At 37.1% G+C, this 20,698-nt stretch overlaps 1 protein-coding gene across 2 annotated transcripts in view; it reads left to right on the forward strand.

Annotated features, from left to right (window-relative positions):
- Positions 1 to 20,698, forward strand: part of LOC126864179 (transcriptional regulator Myc-2-like) — a 214,771-nt gene that overhangs the window by 115,258 nt on the left and 78,815 nt on the right. For both annotated transcript variants that reach the window (XR_007689085.1, XR_007689086.1), the window contains exon 4: positions 6,173 to 6,466. The gene's annotated coding sequence lies outside the window, so the exon portion shown is untranslated. The remainder of the gene's footprint in view (positions 1 to 6,172; positions 6,467 to 20,698) is intronic.

The raw sequence follows: 20,698 nt of genomic DNA on the forward strand, positions 1-20,698 counted from the left end.
CTCGAAGGAAATAGTATAACATAGACGTATTGCCTACTTGGTAAAATATCGTTGGCTAGAATGTTCTATAATGTATGCAATGTTCAATTCACCCTTAGCAAAGGCCACGTGTGTATGATTGATGACCCTATCAAACTTGCTTGAAAATGATCCTGCTTGATCTTACTTTGAATAGTTTTTCCATCGAGAACCAAAGCCTTCCCTTCCATTTTAATGCGTAAGATGTGATTTTTCAAATTTCAAACCTTAGATCTCATACTTTGACTACATACTTTAAGTTTGTGCATACATGTCGCTGCTTGACATTGATAGTGGCGCGAAAACTTAAACTTTAAAACTTTTAAACTACGTGGCTTTTTAAAATGTACAGTTTTGAGAATACTAAATAATTGCCCTCTGACGGGAAACTGATAGAACCATAAATACGTAGTTTTATACGATAAGAATAGAAATATAGACCTTGTATGCAATAAAAGTCAATTTGAAATTTTTTTACTTGTGCTACTATATGCTGTTATTAGCGTTACTCTTAATTAAACAGCGAAGTGTACAGTACAATATTTGTACCGGAAGCGAAACGAAAAATATTAAAAACACAGTTTCTTACTTCGTCATTTCCGACTGCTCCGCTTCCTGTACTGTGATAAAAAGACGGTCGAACCCTACCCTCGATTATTTACACAGCATTCGCGGTCACTTGTTCGCCAACTGTTCTGGACCTGTTTACTCGACGTGTATGGGACGTTTATCGTCACGTGTTGCGAGAAAGTTGGTTGCAAAACAGAGCGTAAGAAAAAAGAGAAATAAAGCCGAATGAAAGGAAATAAAACACGGACGTAACACGTGCGAACGAATATTCATACAAAGTACAGTGTGAAATACAACTTTTGCTAATTGATCCATAAAGGCTGAATCAAAAAAGGAGGCAAAATTTTGCCCTCTTTACGTTTTCTTTTTACCATAATTGCTCGTAATTTGTACTCAAAATTGAACTCAGAATTAATGCTTGACTTTTTGTCGTACGGAAGTTGCCTGACAGCTAACAATAAGAAATTACATATACGGGGTGTCCCGTAGTATCGGGGATCCACCTCGGCGATAGATTTTGCATACGAAAATAAAGGAAAAGAGTTTATATAAACATATACCCTATTTCAACTTGTTTTCGAGTCATAGCGAGTTTCTTTTCCAACAAACTGTATCTGCGCACATCTTCACAAGAGCTGTCCAACATGACCTCCTTGCATCCGAGCACATGCCTGGAGATGTTTTACCACTGACTGCCTTAACCTTTCCATTTCTCCAGATAGTGTTCTGATCTTCTAAATATACTGTACATTTTTCGACTTTTAAATTCCACATAAATCCATAGAAATCCGCAATCTACTCATAAAAAATTCGAATTAAATTTCCCTCGAGCACTATAACTCAGCTTCTACGGAGTCGCTTGTCCAATCGTTCGTTACTCGCAATAGAATCGTTAATAACGATAAAAAGCTACATATAAACGTCACGAGGAGATTCCAAGTCCGCGAAGAAGAATAGAAATTACATGGTGAAACGACGAGTTCCTCCGTTTAATAAACTACCCCCGATACAGCAGAAGCGTGCTGCTCCGCGTCGATAGGATTCGTCACGAGGATCCTATTCCCCTGGCGGATCGATGAATATTTATCTTCCGTATGGAAGCGACAGATACGTTCTCCCTTCTTTTCGTCCCCCTTCCTTCTTTCTCTTCGATATTCATTGGACGTTTGCGTCAGAAGGTAGAAGAACCTCTACAAACCATGGCCCATTAGGACGAGAAGGAATGGGTTAAAGGCTCTCTCGGTTCCTTCGGTATATAAAGGAAGATCGCGAAATTCGCAGCTGTCGCTCTCTCAGCACCTGCCTCTCCTGCGATCGATCTTCTCTCTTACTCGCGGTGTAGTACGCGTGTGTGTGTGCAGGTTTGTCCGTGTTACACATGTGTATTGGTGCGTAAGATTTTATGTGTTGTTTACCTGCAGGCTGGTCTCTGCTACACGCGTATATCGATACGATTTACCGACACGTCGTAGGAAGGGGTTAAAGAGAGAAAGAGGGAGGAAACTGGGTACATATGGCGATGACGAGGGTAGGAAAGGATACATGTATCTGATCTATAGCATACTACGGGTCCTTCTTTCTTCGATGCCACGTTGTTAAGTAATACAAGCTACTTCTTGATACTTAGCGACGCTCCTGAGACTTTTACGGTGTGTGAAAAATTGCCAGAAAGCGGCCTCCTTCCAAAGTACCGCGCAGTTTTGCTTGCTTCTGTTGCTTTTCTCTTTATGTTGTATTATTATTGTTTCTTTCGTTATTATTTGTTTAGAGGTGTGTATAAAGGTTGCAAATAAGCTCGTTAAAATTCAATGAATATCCGCGAAGTAACAGCCGTACATTAAGAGGAACAAGTTTGACAGAACGTAAAGATCGGAAGTTTTGACTGACCGCTTGTGACAATGGGGTGGAACCACTTCCATGGCATCAGGGATTCTATTTATATTCTTGCGCCGATCTCTGTCGTTTCCCTTCTTTCATTATACAGATACGTGACGCACATAATACTCGTCTATCATTACCAAAATCGACTATAAAAGGTGTGCACAAAACACATTTATAGAAAACTATTGCAACTACATAAAATAATAAATTTACGGATAACTATTTTCTAATTATTCTTATTTTTATATCGGCTATTCGATATTAGAGCGATCGGCTATTACAGTAATATTCTTTTAATTTCGATACCTCTTTAACCAATTTTACGACTTCGATCGTCGTCAATGTATTTTACTTGAGAGACACCCGTTACATGGTACGAGCAACCCTCCAAATGCCATTTACACGAGTCTCGAGACTTTACAACTGTCGTTTGCCTTTGTACGCGATATTGGATCGATTTGCATTTACATTTAAATTCATCAAGCCATCGAAAGTTAAGCGAACGAATGAAAGATGAATAGCCTGATGGAGAATGCGAAATGTTACGCCAGTAGGACAAAGCCACGCTTAAAAGTCGCCGATACTTCAAGTTCCGACTGCGTTTTCTACTCACACCATCATGTTATGATTCACGATGCATTGTTGCGGGATGCTTTGAAGCGATCTATACCTCAGAAAACTGAAAGAAAGTTTTCGTTGCAATGAAATGTTTCGCATTGCAGTCGGATTCCAAGAGTTTTCGACTCGATTTCACGAAAACTGAATTACGATGTAGAATTTTAACGACAGTTATATCAAACAATTTTCACGTCGACTTTTAATTGTGATTTACATCGTGGATTAATAACATTTTCTTGTAAAACCTACGATCATCTGCATTGCAAGAAGTAGGATTTTATCTTTGTGAGTCTAAAGCGTAAGGAGTACAATTCTATCTTCGTAACTCCACTTTTAAACGAAACGAAGATAGAGACATTCCTATTTCCGATTTAATCGCTTAACCTTTGCACGAGGATTTATATCAGTGAACGCTCGCTTCCCAAATGTAACTGTGTCAAAATCTTTAACGCAATTATACATAAATCCATTTATATATCTTGTAACGTCAAAGGCATCAAATGGCGTTCATATCGAGTTCTTTCTGACTTTTAGCCTACTCAGCTATATACGCTATATATATGAAAAATATTTCTCTTTCGTTAGCGAACGCATATTTTACGTAAAACTATTTTTCAAATTAGCAGTTTATACTAAAATGTCACAGAAAAATAAATTATAGGACACTTCGTTTAGATACTTTCTTTACTTTGCTAGTAAGCAACATTATCCATTTAATCTCCCATTGCTATCGTCCGATCGTTAATGAGATTGGAAATTCACAATAATTTCAATTGACATAACTTTAGTTTACTTAAAATTCTACTCTATATTTTCACCGATGAAGGCTATTAATTAGAAAACCTAAACTGACAATAAATGATCGTCCACTACGTATTATACAATCAAAAGTTAGCTCTAGAACGCCAGAAATACGACAAGAAGATCCCAGAAGTATACAAAATGGCGAAGAGAGTATAAGAGGAAAAATACTTTCGCGGTAAGGCGTCCAATGCATATCATCGCCCGGACGCATAAAAATAACGGAATGCGATGAATATTCCGCGCGATATCGCTGATAGACACCAATACCGTTGTAAGTATGTATACACGGGCGTCGAAGCCGAAGAAAAAGCAGCGCGTAAGTACTTACAGGCGCACGCGCGCCACGCCGATGGAAGGGGACGTCGTTCACCTTTTTTCCCTTTTCTGCTGGTCACGTGAATCGGCCTTAAGAAGCGAAGTAAGGTGGCGGAGCCATCTGCCCCCAGATTGCGTGGCCAGGAGGGTCGAGGGAGGGACGAATAAAAATCAGGCCCGAAAGCATTACCCAGCTGGCACGCGTCTACCTCGCAGCCATTATCTTTAAACAGGATCACATCGCGAGGACTCCACGGGAGGATTTCTTCTTCTTTCTCCACCTTCCCGGCCCCCTCTACGGAGAGTGTCTTTTCTCCTTCGGCCTACCTCTCCTTTTCCTCTCTCTCTTCTTCTCTTTTCTTCTCTTCTCTTTCATCCATCGAAGCTCGTGCTCGTTTTGTTGTCCAGAAGCACCTGCTGCCACCACCATACCGGTGTTTTCATCCTGAAAGCCCTTCGACACGATAAATATTCCTCGTTCCATCGAGGATTGGCTCAGACCTCTGCCTAGGATATCGCTTTCGGCGGTTTCGATTTCGAAAATCACCGGGATTATGAGACATCGACGACAAACCTGCGGCGACTCGACGTATCCTCCGATGTGACTGGCGGAAGTTGAATAGGTCAACGAACGAGAAAGTTCGCAGTAATCGAACCCCAGCGTTAGGGGGTTGAGAATCACGCGAGGATCATTGGGGTGCTTTTTTCGGATGCATTTAAATCTGGCCAGCTTTCTCCAAAGTTACAGTTTTGTGAACGACGGTGACGAGGTCGTTGACGCATAATACACAATTTTATTTTTATTTCATTTAGAAGATTAGTGTTATATGTGTGATATGTTATAGTGTTATATATATGTATATGTGTGTATAATCAGTTTTATATGATATACATATGTCGGGTTAAGGTTGGAATTTTGCGCGTTTGATGAACCTTCACTCAAATTTACTTCAATCAAATTTATAGCTGATATTTATTGGTACAAATGTGGTCACTACAAGAGGCTATAAGTAATAGCGGCGATCGAATGGTCGAGATGTTGATGACAACGAATTCAGGTTCGATAACGAATCCACGGCCAACGGGATGACGAATGCGATGTGATACACGTGTGACTCCACGTACAAGTAAAACTTATCTGAATGAACTTACACCCGCAGTCCAAGTGGAACTGTCCTTATATATTCTTCTCCCCACCTCTCTTTGTTTTTAAGGAGAGCTATATAATTATTCCATACCTCTATCAGGTACACGTCCCTTCCGTGACCGTGGCTACGTTCAGTGACCCGTAATGTCACTTCGAGCCCAAGCCCGATAAAATCGGATTAAAGCATTAAAACTATTTCTTATTTTTATTACTTAAGTGTAGCTATAGTAAAAGTCTGGACTAGGATATTGGGGGTTTTCCAGCATTCCAAAAGGGAAGCCCCGATGTCCTTTCATCTCCGACATATACAAGAATCTTGTAAGAAGAATCTTGCGTTTAGTTTTCGTTTGGATGAGAAAATGTTATAATTATAAATTTTATAAGGAATATATTTTATAATTTATATTTGTGATTGTTATGTCGCAGCTTTATTACAAAACGAAAGCTATGAAACTAGGATTAGTATAAAATTACGAAAAAACAAAGAAACTTATAACATGAAAATATTAAAATAGGAATGAATATCGTATAAAAAAATTTAATCATTGCAAAACTACCGGCGTTACATTAAACGTGTCACGATCTCTTCGCCTAATAATAAGTTCTCTGGTTCCTATCATAAAAAGAATTACCCATATTCCATCTTACTCTGTGGTATATGAAATGAAAGTTTAAAGGGTCAAATCGATCGCTCGCGAATTGGGTTACCACGAGGTCAGAGACACTTAAAAATCGTGTTTTTTAATCTTCGGGATAGTAATATCGATGTACGCACGAGCTCTGTCTTCTCTTAATCTCTTTTTTTCTCTATGCTCGCAGGTACGAAATTGTTCGAGTTTTTTTGCGCTCGTTGCTCGTGATTCTGGACAGCTGAGTAACGGGGAGAGAAGAAGCAGATCGGGAAGAAGAAACAGATGTTAAGTGTAAACGCTTGCGCTAATTTCAACGGCAAATACGTAGACGATTGGACTTCCTCGCTATAGACTCGCTGCTTGATTACTGTGTAGTTGAAAATGGCCCGTCTAATTGAAACTGAATAGACGAAGCGGGAGAAACGGAGGTAGAACTACGAGAGGAAATGTTTAACAGTTGAATCTTTTTGCCGCGTTCCAAGTAAGTAGCTTGTGTTAATATATGGATTGCGTTACGATTTTCGTACGAAGGAATAATTACATTAGTCTTAGATTTTCCCTTAGAGAGTAAATAAAACCAACTTTTGTGCTACATTTGGTATTTGAACGGCCCATTTTTTATAATCTTTGATTTTCATTGATACTAAGATAGCACATATGAAATAATTCCCTCAAATAAAACTTTTATTATATGCAGCTTTTTCAGAGGGTCAAATTAATATTCTAATTAATATCAAAAGAAGTTTTCCTGGGGGAAAAGATAAATTCCATGATAAATGTCAGAGCTTTAGAATAATGTACTTTAATTATTTACATAGTTAAAGTTAAGTATTAAAAAAAGAGATGAAATCATATTTTTTCATTATGCTAAAAATCATTAATTCTGGCAATTACATCATTTTGCTTCCTCACTTATCTAATCTGCTTTTATACGTACAATTCTGCAAATCACTAGTCTGCTGTTTTTCGTGAATCACTAGAATGTTCTGATAATTTCAATCCAACGCTTATATTTCATAGTATTACCCAACATAGCATTGTGTTGTGTATTTTAGAATTTGTTTTAATATCAAATTTCACTTATACATTAACACCATATCGCATCGATAGGTCTCGTTTCATGTTGCAAACACCGAATTAGCATAGCATTCGAAAATATACAAAGTATCCTGTAAAATTTAAAGTACTCATAACTAGTAACATTTAGCCAATGAAACGAAGTTAAGTTTCATAGCTTCGTTCTTTGTCGTGAAAATATAAATTTGCATAGATATCCTCGGTTCGCGTGTAACATTACAATCACTGTTCCTGAAGTGGTCAACGGTGCAGAAACTCCATATGTATTCTCAAATAGCACTACACAGTCTTAGAAAGGTTAACGGCGTATTAAATTTTAAGCCTGCTTCCTTTAATTACATTAACCCCAATTGGGTATTTAAATGAATCGAACTGACATATCCCTCAACTATTTAACTTTTCACAACACGACAAGAAATCATTACCGCGATATAGCCGCGTCGTCGTATCCGAATTCCTAGATTAATAATAACCGAACGTAAACCGGGTAGAATTGGCAAAAAGCGAGGCAGACTTGGAACAGAAGAGACGGTACTTACGTTTCAACCTTAACTCGACCGGTTTGCTAGCCGGTATCCCGTAGCAAACAAATCGAGTTGAAGAGCGCGCAGGGCTGGCCAGCATGGCGCGCAAAATGAATTATTCGAAGCACAAAACGCGACACGGTGTTCGTGAGAAGAGAAACACGGATTCGAGACATTAAACGGCAGGGAAGAAAAGCGGGAAGAAACGGCAAATAGGTCGATCTGCATCGCGCCAAGGAAAAACAAAGAGAAAGAGAGAACAAAAGAAAGAGAAAAAAAAACAAGAAGAACCAAGAGACAGAAAGAAAAAGGAAGAAAGAGAAAGAGAATTTAACATGCGTTTTCCCATGCTTCCTCGAGCGTGCCCGACGTGTAACAACGAAACTCTAATTGGAATATCGTTAACCTTGCTCGGTAGCAGCGGCTGGTTCACAGAGACCGGCGACGTAACAAAGAAAAATTTTTGAAGACGCTAGGCGAACGTTTTCGAATTCAAGCCCTTTGTTGCGCGACCGTGGAATGTAATCCTTTTCTTTTTCTTGGCCTAAATCCTTCCTAATGATCTTGCGGCCGGCCCAAAAGGAAACTGTTTGCCCGTGCCGCTAATGACCGGGTCAGGCCATTTTTTTTTCTTTTTGCGCGCGAGCAAGGACCTCTTCGCTCGTCTCGAAAATCGGCCGACTTCGCAGAAGAACAGGCTCGTGCGATCTGCAATTAACCGGCAGGCATTTCTCCGTGGCAGGTGAGCTTGAAACCAGCAGGGGAAAAGAAGTAGAACTCGGGACTGTCTCGGATACCACGATGCGCAGATGACGCATGGAAATCGCGTGTCGCGATCAACAATTCGATATTCTGTTTCTGCTGCGTACCGCAATTGCGTAAACCGACTTTGCAATTACGTGGCACGACGAATCGCAATACACCAGGGTTACGACTCGTTTTGTGATTATACTCTTTCCGAGCCCACTAACTTCTCTTTCTATGCATACCAACGATACCGAATGGAAATGGTTGTTTAGTAGCTTGATTTAGGTGTTTGTATCCTGTTTGTAGATTAAGAGTGTGTGGATGGTGAGACAGAGGAGTCGACGGGGTTGAGAGAGGATGGTGATGTTGATTGATTGGCGCTTAATAGAGTTTGGAAAGTGATGTGTAAATTATAGAGACGAGAGGTGGTTATATTGTGATATATATGTCGTCGGTTTGATGGGAGAAAGACGAGCAAAACGATAATATTTTATACAACAATCGCGGTCTTTGTGATACTAGAAGGAACGGTTTAGATTTCTTATTTGAATACATTCTCATGAGAAAACGCATAAACTCGTTGTTGTCCCAACAATAGAAAATTCAAATAAAGTCCATCGGCATTTCAAGAGGAAGAAAATTTTTATTCTCGTACCGAACCACTCTTATTTGATACATTGTCTTAATGATATCGAGCGTTTTATCTACTTGATTACTTTATAATTACGGGTCCGACGGTTCCATATCATTAGTGTCCATTTTTTTCACCTTGCCATGTCGGATTCGCGTTAATTTGGCAAACAGAAAAAAAATATTTTTCACCCGGAACATTATTTTAGTTGTACTGTATCTGCAACTCTTGAGCCGCGTACCTCGGAAATTCCAGGAAACGAGAAAAGGACGAAGGTCGTAAATTTAAGCAACCGAACAGCTGGAATACGAATGCACGCACTATTCGTGACTTGTTGGTGCGTCTGTGTTGCCTTGGTATCCACGAACCCACCAGGCCCACGAAGAAAAGAGGGACACGAAAAATCTGGAGAACAGGCAACATCGTGTCCGATCGCGGTCGAAAAGAATTCTTTCTGCCGATTTACGGTCGGTGATGCCCAGTTTCTTTATTAAATTAGCTACTTTCTTAACCTGTTAATCGTAGAAATTAACTCGTCACTCGAATTCCCAGTCTTTTAGATAACAATTTCTTTATTTGCATTTACATCTCTTATTTTTTATTTTGTCGTAATCAGTTCTGTGTATTTATATTTTTAAGAATTAAAATCGACTTACCTGGAATTAATTTATCTTAATCAACTGTTAATTCTGTAATTGTGGAAATGTTTTGTCAAAGAATAACTCCGTTATCAGGTTAAGTAAATAACAAAAGGGTTAGATGAACGTAAAGTCGTTACTCGTTACCAATAGAGAAAAGAGAGTTTTAAAATAAGAAAATATTTAATAAAATAAAATATATACACAAGCAGAAAATGAAAAGTTCTATCGTATTACGATACGATACTTGGTGTTATAAATAGCTTTATCGTGTAACTTAATGAGTGGATGGAGCAACTACGAAATAATGAATTAATATTTTATCAATGTCCATAATTTATTCTAAACGGAAACGTTTGATATTTTATAGCAATTTTCATTTATTAAAACACAATTCTTAATACGCCAAGGCAATTTTGATACCTACGTATTACATAAATACTTTCTAAAGAATTTACAGGTGTCATCCCGAAGATAACCTTAATTAATTGCTTTCTCTTTTACGATACATAAATTTATGTGTAATAATGTTAAGATAAACGAATAATTGCCACGTGACATTTATCTACTACTTCGATATTATAATATCGGAAAAAATTGCTTTTTCTTCAGCATCATTACCAGGGTATAACATGTTTCTAAATAACATTAATTCTTCGTTATAATTATATTTCTTTCATGCTACATACAAATATAATAATCAAATTAAACATTGTTAAAATATACGATATGAATGTGATCTTTTTCAGCAATCAAAAACTGATAAAATTTTATGTACTTTACAATCTAAACAAAGTTATAAGAATGTAATTCATATTATTTCACAGTAGCACGAATACACGCGTCTCTGTTCTTCGTCGTAATGAATCTGCATCCCTTAATTCTTCATCTTGCTCTGGCAACTCTACTAATAATAAGTTGTATTTTGCATCTCACTCGAATTAGAACAGGAAACTTACATAACATTTATTTCACTTATTTAACGACATTTTTACGTAATCTTGATTTAAACACTGATACTTCTCAGCGATCTTGCAAAGAGATTGCGGCCCTGTGTAAGTTTATTAAGTGAAAAATCAGTTTGGGCATAACTTCAATTTATTCTGAGACAGCTGAACAAGACTTTCTGTCAGAATTGAGACAGGCATAAATACTACGAGTGAAAGATATTCGAAAACAATCATTTCGATAAATTGCCGCAACAAAATTGCGTCCTTAAAGACGAAAGCATTATCGAATAACCTGTTACCGTACCAAGTGGCGCAGCTGCTTCTGATTTCGTTCAACACGTTTTTCCCGAAGTTAACGAAATGTTGTACGCCTTCAATTAGTATAAACAATGACGTAGCAAACATATAATTTATATAGTTATATTTTTGTAATAATTATATATTATTCTACAATCAAGCAATAATACTCGTAAATAATTGAGATAAGTTTCAATTTAACTCTTTGGCGTACGGTTAAATCAGAAGAAATTTTCCATATAATCCGCCTCAACAAATACAATCAAATTTTCTATATAAAATATGCAAAAATTCCATACGAAGAAATTTCCAATTTACGTAAGAGACTTTTCAAAATTAAATTTCTGTAAATTTACTTAAACAACCGTTTAGAAAGAAGAAAGGTTTAAGGTAATTCCAACTTCTTAATTAAAGATCTTCTCACTTTTCATTTGAGATCGCAATCGTCTGAGAAGAAACTAGTCGTAACTTCTCTTCTTTGCTTTATGAACGACGCGTTCTCACGTGAAATGATGACTGGTAAGAACCACGTGGTGGCCTTGCCAATGATTTCGCGCCTCGAATTGCGTTCATTGTCTGCTTCGTAATTTCCACGTGCTGCGTTCATTCATTCTGACGATTCTCGCTTCTCTAATTATCCGCGTGTATTAGCGAGTTGGTCGTAACACGCGGAAGGTGTAATTTCCGACACGTATTTCCAGCGGAAGCGCGGCTCGGAATTATAAGTAGCGTCGAGCTGTCAAGATAATCGATTGATTCCCCCCTCTCTTTCCATTATCGTTCCACGATTTTCAGTTCCGTTCGATTTCTAGTCGCGGAATCAATGAATCGTGTTTTCCATTCTCGACGAGAGTTCGACACTGATACTTCCTTCGTTGAGGTAAACAAATCCCAGACGAAGATTAGTTCCACGAGTATGTACATTGAAATAAACTTTCTAATTTTTAAAATACGAACAACATTCGCTGTTCGGTAAGGTTCTAAGAAGAGGAATAAAAATAAATATATATATATTAAATAATTGTGTCAAACAAGATGTGCTTAATTTAGCGTAAAAATCTTTGTTAATGTTCATTCAGTTCGATTTTGTATTTGTTTCTTAAATCAGATTTTTTTTTTTATTATTTAATTTGTACTGTACAATTTGTCCAGCTGGACATAAATTTTTCTAGCTTAATTGCTAAATAACATGTGAATGGCTACACCGAGCGGAATACCATCTTGGAGTTTGACTATTTTATTTCTTTCGTGAGGTCACTGGCGTGTTTTCTTTTTAGTCTTTTTTCTATGAGAATTTTGCTCGCTTCAGCAGCCAGCTGGTTTGGATGTGTTGCCGTTCTTTCCTTGTATTTTTCTGCGTATCTGCCGACTTTACTTGAATCAGATACGTCTTAAAACTCTGTCTTAGTCTGTTTTCGGACGTTACAAACCTTTATTAGATCTTCTTCCCAAAATTTGAACTTGATTTTTTAACTCAATCTACAACATAGGAAAGAATGTGTAATATTCTCTGGTAAAGAAAAAGAACGTTATTTCACGAGAGTTAATAAAAGTGAAACAAACGATTAACCATGGGAAACTAATTATCAGACAAATTCTTTAATCAATCGATTCACAAATTCTCATTAGTAAACTCCACGATTATGATGTGTACAGTTTGAAAGTATTATTAAAGCCGGCAACAACGTAATTTACATTCTACAGATAGTATCGTACAGTTGGTTCCCTGTCAGCTTTACTATTTTCTCGGACGTGTGACTGATCGCGGTCTATCATGGAACGGTAAAATTAGTAACTGAACTTTGCTTTTCGATATGCATACAGAGACCTCTTTATAATCGTGTTACTTTGCAATCGTAACCAGACAGGCCGTGAATTTTTCCACGGTACGACATGTGTTCATGACGTGTTCTCAAGAAAGACGATACCTCTACCTATCGTGTGTTTGGTTTGTAAGAAAAAAAAAGAAGTCCTTTGACACTCTATAGTCGGTCATCCGGTTAGATAGCCATTATCTCGTTGCAACTTACAACGTGTACGATCGCACCATGTTGTAGAAAAATCGATACCGTGCAGACATTTGGTAGTATAAAGTACAGTGGGTTAGGTTAGGATAGAAAGTAAACTGGTATGTAATTGGTCTACAAACCTCGTTCGTATCGCTCGTTCCTTTTAACTTACACTAAAATATTTGCAGTGATAGATACAAAAATCCTAATAGATAAGTAATAAGTGAAAAATACTGTGATTATCATAAATATAATCCTGTCTGATAAAAAATATAGAGGATAAACCGAAGGAATTTGTTATCGAAAATAACTTGTTGTTGTTATCAGTTGTATAAGAAAATGTCTTCGCACATCAGGTGTACAGCAATCGTTTGCATAAAAGCAAAGATAGATTACAGGAACTTTATGTCTCAAATTATAATAAATTAGGAAAGTAGCGAAGTAAATATCGGTTAATTATATACAGTCTGCTTGCTATTTAATATATATTAAAATTTATTTTATCGAATATCTTATTTTACTTTGCCACCCCTCGGAAATTTCACCCCAATAGCGAAACAGGTGCGCTAATTAGCGATTACCCAAAGACCAACTTATCCTCAGTTTATCCAAGTAATCGATGTTCTACCATGTTTGCGTATCCAATTTATAAAATATAGGTCACAATATACATACTTTCCAATAATTAAAGGTATATTTCATTAAAACGACTGGAAATGTAAAATGTCTTCTGAGATCCGATAAGACAAACAAGTTTGAATTTCCGAAATTCATTATCGCAAAACTATCACAAACCAATTAAATTAATTAAATTAATTAGCAAATTAATCTATCACTATTCAGATCATATCTTTAATATCAAAAATTATATCTACGAGAATACGATACAAAAGAAAAATCTTTGCTCTTAAAAGAAAAATGACTCGATCGAATTTCCATTATTCCAATAATTCAACTGGGGACTATTACCGGAAATTGGTCGACAAATTTCACAACCGTTAAATGCTCTACTTCGAATGGACGCTCGTAAACGTCATGGCGTGCAAAGTATGATTCGAAAACGCTGAAAAAATTGACCAAGAACAAACCATCCCGAATGCAATGACGATTCGATAAACGGAAAACCGGCCGTCCATTTTCACTACACAGCGGAGTTGCTGTTACATTATTCAACAGCTATTTTTCCTCCTGGAATTCTGACAAAAGCGACAGGCTCAAGTGGCTATTGTTATTCGACCAGGAATAGAAAGAGAAAGAGAAAAGACGTTCTTCGTTCACCTCATAAGCTGTACGAGATTTATACAGATGCTGTCGATTTCGCTTCACACAAGGGTATTTTGCTTGCACGAGGCGAACGAAAGAAAAGGAAAGTTATGGACGAAATACTGGAACGTAACAAAAGCTAGCATTTACTTCGTGAATGTTAATGCTTCGACTAAATTGGTGTCCTAATTTAAATTCATTTTGTATTGCAACTGGGTCCAATGTAATTAGAATTCGGTAACACTGGTTATAACTAGTAACAAGTTTGAAGAAATTTGAAAGGAAAACTGGTTAGTTAGGGAGCATCTGGCTAAATGTAATAGATTTACATAATTATCCTAAATATGCTTGTGCATATAAAATATGTTAAATGTGAAATTATAAGATACGTATATATGTAAAATGTAAAAATCTTTTATATACGTATTTTCAAAAAATCATTGAAATTATTTATAAATCCGTCAAATTCCTACGAAAAATTGGAGATTCATAAGAACGAACTAGGATGCTCATTTTGGTATAAAATATCCTCAAAACCTAACCCCAATCGATCTCACTACTGTATACTCTCACACTCCTTATTTCTCAAATATTCTAATGCATTATGTATCAGTTTAACACATTTATCTTCACGCACGCTAACCACGATGTATCGAATATTCTACGGCGTGTCCTATTACCAAAAAAAGAGAGGAGAACGCTCTAGATTATCTATAATTTCCCAAAGCTCCGACACTCCATGGGTCTTGTATTAACGGAGAAAGGGAGAGAAAGCTGAGGAAAAAAGGAGTTTAACAAAGTTCTCCGTAACCGAAGAACAGATGCCACGGCCAGGTCCTCCCCTGGACCACATGGAACGAAGTAATGCGTGTGTTCTTCCATTAGTCACGGGAATTTCTTTACTCCCGTAGCGTATCAACCCCACGCTTCGATCTCCACGTATCGATAAAACCCACGATGCAAGGTGAACGAATGCGATAAGTCGCGCTTGCTTGACTAACGATCTTGTATTTTTGGGATGATACGTACCGATATTGGCAGTGGAATAATCATGAGAGAGCTCTACGAGAGATAACAAATTGAATTATTATTGCCGCTTGGCCCATGTAAGCGACGATAATGCGAGGTTGTAATTTGCACTTTTTTTCCTCAACAGTTTCCGTTCCATCCCTATAAAAGATTATATGGTTAGATTGTCGTAAATTATGATAAATAGACGCCTTTAAATAGCGTTCGTATAATCTTTAATTATTTGGAGGCTATAAGGAAACGTGAGCAATGTGAAGAATATATTATGGATATCGTAAAATTTCCTGTTTAATATGTAATTTGTAAAATTAATGGAGTGAAGAAGATTTTGCAGATATTATGTTCTTTAGTTGCAAATTATAGACTCGAAAGATATTTCGCCACTACAAAGAGTGTATATATTTTTTTTTTTTTATTTAGTTGTTTACATTCACAATTTGTTCGATTTGGACATTTGGTAAAATTTTTTGGCTGTTTGAGAGTGTATATGTGATCAGAAATTTTCCAGTTTCCCGTAACATAAAAAATTTCAAGCATTGAAATACCCAATTAGATACTATACTATAATCAAAAGCAAAGAATGACGTAAAGACAAAGTTATTTAAAACCACACGAGCTGTCTATTCCATATTCAACAACAGATAATCAGAAACGACTAATATTTCTCATATGAATCACTATAAACTTTAATCGAATCTAATTTTTATTCTCCTACTCGTTCTGTCTTCTAAAGTTCCTTGCGAAAGATCAAACTATTTTCAAATTAAAAATTACAAATTACACCAATAGTTTCAACTACTATCAATTCCCTGGATTACCAAATCTACCGAAAATACTTATTCCTAAACACGTAGACCAACCAGAGGTATCCGATTATCATCAACTTGTCATAGGATCGTTTAATTATCAATCTCTAAACACGTACACACACGTTTAAACCCAAAACGTCTCCAATAGGTATTTATCGTTATTTACACGGCTGTGTCCTTCGGATTGATCCAGGTCGATGCACCCAAAACCACTGGCGATCGAAGATTAAAAATCTCCGGTTCGTCTGTTTTATCTTCCTCTCTTTCCTACCTTTTCCTCTAAACGAAAGAGTTTGAGACGCAATGAATTACGAATCACGACCCTGGTGGAGGCGTGCAACGATCCGCAAATGCGAACGACAGCATTTCCCCTTGAATCTCCGCAACTGGTGCAACGTGGCGCAAAGCGTGGCGCAACGTGGTGCAACACCCTCGTGACCGCGACCTGACTCAACTCGAGGCCCCTCGGTCGCGATCGATGTGGTTATTTCGAGACGAGAGAATCGCTGGAAAGATCGTAATAGCCAGCTACGATAAATAATATACGTGTCCGGAAGATCGCGGGGAGGGCGAGAATGACGCACACCTATCTATTTCATGATTGCGCGATCCTGCGTAAGAAGGAAACGCGAAGAACGAGGACTGCGGAGGAACTAGAGAACTAGGTTGACCGATATGCTTAGTTAAGAGTAATATCTACTGGGTTAAGGCATAAAGCGACGATTTTTAACCAATGTACCACAGAATAATAATTAGTAGTTTGTGTGTCATGAGATGAAAGTCGTTGGCTTAAAGTAGGGTTTCTTAAACTATGGGTCACAACGCCATATACACTTGTGTAACAGAATTATTTGGCAGTGAAAATTTTTGTAATTGCCACACACCAATGACACGAAAAATATCGATCGTCTGCCATTAAAGGATCAAGGAGAATTGATCGAGTTATTGTTCGAAATAAGTGTAAAACAGCGACTTCTTAAAAAATCATTTAAATGGATTTTTAATGGATAGACTTATAACTTATAACAAAAAATTGTTTAAAATGAAACTTCTTTGATTTATTATCGATTAATATTTCATTTGCATATTTATTTTATGTACTCTCTTATGTACATAACTGGATTTGCGTAAAATTCTGTCGAGTAAAATGGGGTCGCGAATGAAAAAAGTTTAAGAAGCGCTAGCTTAAAGGATTGCCATTGAAGAGATGGTAGACGATTCTATCTTCAGTTAAAGTGTCCTATCTAGCATAAGTAAAACTTTGTTTGATTCTTTCTTTAAGATTTCTTCAGATTTCTATCTTGAATTATCGTTGGCATACGAAAGGAACAGGGAACTTCGATTTAAGTGTATTACTACATCGATAGACCCAATAATAATAAGAGATAGTAGTTTAGGAAGTATTTTAAGTTCATATAACAACGCTTATCCGATGTTGAAATCAATATAAATGTTGACAATCGTCGTTATTATAGTTAACAGATAAAGCAACTATTGTACATACTGGGTTTCAAACCAAGCTCCTATTACTTAATATTAATATTCGTGCATGTATGAAATGCATCAAATAATTGAAAAAAATAAATTTTAAAACATTCGTATATATTTAAGATATTTTAATTTCATTTGAACTAAAGTTATTACGTAAAATAATTATATCTTTACAGGAATAATTATTATAGAAAACGAGATTGCGAAGAACAAAGTAAGAAAGAATATTAAATTAAAGTGAAATTTATTCAAGAAACGAAGTCATCAAGTGAATTGACGTTGTAATTCTATCGGGAAGTAATGTTTGGCAACTTAATTTGAACATGGTACACATTCTACGAGAGAAATTACATGACAATTATTAATGCAATTCGCGCGTATTGTCTAAAATATACATACTAAGTTAGCCTAAAATCAGATTAAATCAAATGTACTACAAGAAGAGGGCGGATCCAGTCCTTCAAACTCCAAATTCGGGTGGAGTCCCTTTCATGGTTACCAACTGCTGCGCCGCGCATGCGATTTCCCCTGTATCACAGTCAAACTTTGCTATACTATCAAATACAGTCGTCACAAGTTAATTTCAAGATATCGAGAGAGAAAAAAACGATTGTTTCTTAACAATCAATTACAAATATTTTGTTTAAACATTCAACACAACAAATATCTCGTTCTAAAGTAATTTGGTTCAACGGTATCGAAATATAATTTTTGAATCGCTAAAATTTTTAAAGACAAGAATGCTTTTAATTCTCAACGCGAGAATTGATTGTAATTTCAACAAATAAATAAAAAAAAAAAAAAAGGAATGCTTTCATCAAAATTCAATTTTGGAAATCTTTTTCTTCTGAAAATATGCAATCCTCCAAAATTCTTAAAAGATGGCATGAAAAGGAAGTATCTAGAATATTCGTAAAATACTTGAATACATTAACCCGATAATATCTACTAAAATTTTAATTTGCAAGTAATGTAATAATTCATTTTTCAATTATTCTTGACAAAAATAACTTTTCTCGACGTGCAGTCATATCACAGTCTATTTCGAATACATATAGCAACATTCTCGTTATAAATTCCTATTATAATTTGACAAATTTCTTCATTACAAAAAAAACTTCTCTCAGAAATCTCTCGATGAAAAACTCTAGCCATTGTCTAAATTCTAGCCTGCTTTTTTTATGTTAACTCTATACCTTTTGTGCCTCATATGTTATTAAAATATTTTGTAATTAATTTAAAATTATCACCTAAGTCAAGCGATCTTTCTTCCAAATTTTAGGTATAGTATTTATTCATGTAGAATTTAGGAAGTACGCTGAAAGTCGGAAGGCGCAAACAAAGAAAAGGCAGGGTCGTTTCCCGACGCTTTCGCGCGTCCCATCGCCCGAAAATCAGCGTCGGCTCCTTCGGCGATCTTCGGGGGTAAATGCGACCTAGCTCAATCCGACGACCTTCGGGGCCAGGGTGGAACGAACGGTCGGGTATACGTATACGAAAGTTGGGTATGAGGCTTGCGGGACAGAGACGAAGGAGCGGCGTTGCTTCATGGGGAAACATCTCGGGGAATAAAGGTATGGGGACGTCTGTCTCCATGGTGATCCCATCGAGCGGTTCCGAGCGAGCCGAGAGCCGGAGAGCGGGAAAACGCCCTTCGCGTTCCGTTCCCTTGCCTCGTCGTCGACGACAAGAGGGTCAAGAAACCTCTTGTGCCGTTTTCCTGATCGGCAAACAGATATACGAGCCGCTGGATGAAACCTCCGAGATATTGCACGGCAGACAAAGACATTTTTCAACTCCGTTAATTTCGTCGAAAGATCTACCCCGCGACAGAACTGGGAACTTACGATGAACGGGTCTTTTTCTTCATACACGTCTTGGAGCTACTCGAAGAATACGTTTGGCAAGGTTCGTCGAGAAACGAAGGGAAAGTCGAGAAAACGAGGCCTCGTGACGAGTCGTTCGTCTCGCCCGGACTGAATTTCACCCTCGGACGTCGCTGCGTTGCACGCTCAAGATAATTGGAATCGACTAGTTCGAACAGGAAGGGAGATTTCTTTGATGGAAGCTGTGTGAGGTAAGGGTGAAAAGTTTGGGATAGGAGGAAATTTTGGATGCTGCCAGTAAAATATTTGTGTAAGGTGGAAAATGTTGGTGACAGAATAGAGAATGGAATAACGTGGTCGAACTAATGCGGAAACCGTCGCGAACGAAATTCTCAAATCAATTCTCTTAATCAAGGCGGCAAATTAAGATCGTACTATGACTATTCGTAATCGTACTATGACTCAAAACAAATTGACATGCTCAAAGCTGCTCGATTAAGGCAAATTAAATGTCGTACGGCTTCCAACAACGATGGCACAAACTTCGCCGGCTAATCTCGACGTCGTTTTAGCAAATACGAGACTCGCCGTTCAATCAAATAAATTCAAGGTCCTTAGACGCAATTATTGGCCCTCTTGATTAGACGTGACTCATGTACTCCGCCAAATCTAACTACGCGACCAGTCCATCGCTCTCTGAATGGATCTGTGTACTCGTTGCTTCTGTGGATGATTAATTACTATACGGGATGTTCAATGAATGTGCGTGGGAAAGTACTATTCACCAGCACGTGTACCGTTTTAACGCATTAAGCTTCGACTATTTCGAAAACGGTGGTACAATTTTTCACAATTATGGAATGCTTGTAGAAAACACTTTAAATTCCAAAATTGAAAAATTTTGTCTTTATGAGAGAATTTTTTACCTGCCAGTGAGAATATTGTAGTATAGAATTTAAGTACAATTTCTCCTCCTAAAAAAGCTACCAATAGTGCTAGAAGATGGTGGGCTTCGCCTCGATTTAAATGAACATTGAGCTTTTTTGACAGCTAATAGGTGGCATGTAAAGGTTTTTCGACAGATAGGTTCTCCTTTTTCGTGAATTTGGACTATATTGATGAATAAGTTTTCTTTCCCACTTGTAAAACTAGTTTCTTTGCCGTTACAGGGTTTTATAGAAGTACTCTTCAATCATTATACGATGATGCAGTATAAATATAGATATTTCTGTAAAGAACATGGTAGATTTATTTTCCTTAAATGTTAAAAATGTAAACTACAGGACACAAGAAAGAAGAAGCAGGTTTAATCGATTGTTGTATCAATAATGGTAAAAGTTTCTCTTTTTCTCTATATCTGAAAGAGTAAACCGACTTTAAAGAAGCTTTAAGTCGTACGTATATCTCATCCGCTTTAATGAT

The sequence above is a fragment of the Bombus huntii genome, chromosome 3 (genome assembly GCF_024542735.1).
Source record: "Bombus huntii isolate Logan2020A chromosome 3, iyBomHunt1.1, whole genome shotgun sequence".
NCBI lineage: Eukaryota > Metazoa > Arthropoda > Insecta > Hymenoptera > Apidae > Bombus > Bombus huntii.